This window comes from Macaca mulatta, chromosome 17, assembly GCF_049350105.2.
Source record: "Macaca mulatta isolate MMU2019108-1 chromosome 17, T2T-MMU8v2.0, whole genome shotgun sequence".
In the NCBI taxonomy this organism is placed as follows: Eukaryota; Metazoa; Chordata; class Mammalia; order Primates; family Cercopithecidae; genus Macaca; species Macaca mulatta.
In genome coordinates, this window is record NC_133422.1 from 42,130,009 (window position 1) to 42,132,883 (window position 2,875).

Below are 2,875 nucleotides of genomic sequence, written 5' to 3' on the forward strand. Positions count from 1 at the left end.
GGTACTTCTAGTTCTAGATCCTTGAGGAATCGCCATACTGTTTTCCATAACGGTTGAACTAGTTTACAATCCCACCAACAGTGTAAAAGTGTTCCTATTTCTCCACATCCTCTCCAGCACCTGTTGTTTCCTGACTTTTTAATGATTGCCATTCTAACTGGTGTGAGATGGTAACTCATTGTGGTTTTGATTTGCATTTCTCTGATGGCCAGTGATGATGAGCATTTTTTCATGTGTCTGTTGGCTGTATGAATGTCTTCTTTTGAGAAATGTCTGTTCATATCCTTTGCCCACTTTTTGATGGAGTTGTTGGTTTTTCTCTTGTAAATTTGTTTGAGTTCTTTGTAGGTTCTGGATATTAGCCCTTTGTCAGATGAGTAGATTGCAATAATTTTCTCCCATTCTGTAGGTTGCCTGTTCACTCTGATGGTAGTTTCTTTTGCTGTGCAGAAGCTCTTTAGTTTAATTAGATCCCATTTGTCAATGTTGGCTTTTGTTGCCGTTGCTTTTGGTGTTTTAGACATGAAGTCCTCGCCCATGCCTATGTCCTGAACGGTATTACCTAGGTTTTCTTCTAGGATTTTTATGGTATTAGGTCTAACATTTAAGTCTCTAATCCATCTTGAATTAATTTTCATATAAGGAGTAAGGAAAGGATCCAGTTTCAGCTTTCTACTTATGGCTAGCCAATTTTCCCAGCACCATTTATTAAATAGGGAATCCTTTGCCCATTTCTTGTTTCTCTCAGGTTTGTCAAAGATCAGATGGCTGTAGATGTGTGGTATTATTTCTGAGGACTCTGTTCTGTTCCATTGGTCTATATCTCTGTTTTGGTACCAGTACCATGCTGTTTTGGTTATTGTAGCCTTGTAGTATAGTTTGAAGTCAGATAGCATGATGCCTCCATCTCTGAATTGAATTATTTATTTGCTTGCTTTTGAGTTGCTTGAGTTCCTTTAATATTTTCAATATTATTATTATTATTATTATTATTTTTGACAGGGTCTTGCTCTGTCACCTGGGCTTGTGTGAAATGGTGCAATCAGAGCTCACTGCAGCCTTAACTTTCTGGGCTCAAGCAATTCTCCCACCTAAACCTCCTGAGTAGCAGGGACCACAGGCCAGCACAACACCACCTGGCTAATTGTTTATTTATTTATTTTTTATTTTTTATTTTTTTGTAGAAAAAGTGTTTCCATATGTGACCCAGCCTGGTCTCAAACTCCTAGACTCAAGTGATTCCCCCTCCTGGGCCTACCAAAGTGCTGGGATTATAGGCGTGAGCCACCGAAGCCTGCCACTATTAACCTCTTATCATACATATAGTTTGCAAATATTTTCTCCCATTCTGTAGACTGTTTCATCATACTGTTGAGTATTTTCTTTGCTGTGCAGAAGCTGTTTAGTGTATTTAGATAAATAATCCCATTTGTCTATTTTCACTTTTGCTGCCCATGCTTTGAGGATTGCATCAAAAATGTCTGCCCAGACCAAGATCACAGAGTTTTCCGCCTTGTTTTCTTCTAGTGATTTTATAGTTTCAAGTCTCACATGTCTCTTTCATCAATTTTGAGTTAATAATTCTTTTAGCCATTTTGAGTAAGATAAGAGCCTAATATTATTTTTCTGCATGTTGACATCCAGTTTCCCCAGCACCATTTATTAAAGGGACTGTCCTTTCCCCAATGGGTGTATTTGATGCCTTTGTCAAAAATAAGTCTCCTGTAAGTACATGGTGTAATTTCTGGATTCTCAATTCTATTCCATTGGGCTATGTGTCTTTTTTTATACCATTATCATACTGTTTTGGTTACTATAACCCTGTAGTACATTTTGTTGTCACATATGGTAATGCCTCCAACTTTGTTCTTTTCACTCAAGATTGCTTTGGCTATTCAGGGTTTTTTGTGGTTCCACACAAATTTTAGGATTGTTTATCTGATTCTGTGAAGAATGTCATTGGCATTTTGTTGGGATTGTGTTGAATCTGTATATCACTTCGAATAGTACGGGAATTTTAACAGTATTTATTCTCCCAATTAATAAACACAGAACAAGCTGTAATTTACTTGTGTCTTTTTTTTAACATTTCAATCGTTTTGGGTGAACAGGTGATACTTGTTTACATGGATAAGTTCTTTAGTGGTGATTTGAGAGAACTTAGTGCAACTATCACCCAAGCAGTGTACACTGTACCAATGTGTAGTCTTTCATCCCTCACCTCCTTCCTACCCTTCCCCCAAATCCCCAAAGACCATTGTATCATTCTTATCTTTGCTACCTCATAGCTTAGCTCCCATTTATAAGTGAGAACATACGACGTTTCATTTTCCATTCCCGAGTTACTTCATTAGAATAATGGTCTGCAACTGCATCCAGGTTGCTGGGAATGCCATTATTTCGTTCCCCTTTATGGCTGAATAGTTTTCCATGATGTGTGTGTGTGTGTGTGTGTGTGTGTGTGTGTGTGTGTGTGTGTGTGTGTATCATTTTTTTAAAATCCACTCATTGATAGATGGGCATTTGGGCTGGTTTCATATTTTTGCAATTGCAAATTGTGCAACACATGAAAATGTGTGTGCAAGTGTCTTTTTCATATAATGACTTCTTTTCCTCTGGGTAGATAAACAGTAGTAGAATTGCTGGATCAAATAGTAGATCTACTTTTAGTTCTTCTAGGAATCTCCATACTGTTTTCCATATTAGTTGTACTAATTTACATTTCTACCAGCAGTGTAAAAGTGCTTCCTTTTCACGACATCCATGCCAACATCCGTTATTATTATTTTTTAATTATGGCCACTCTTGCAGGAGTAAGGTTTTGTGGTTTTGATTTGCATTTGATTTTGATTTGCATTTACCTAATCATTCATGA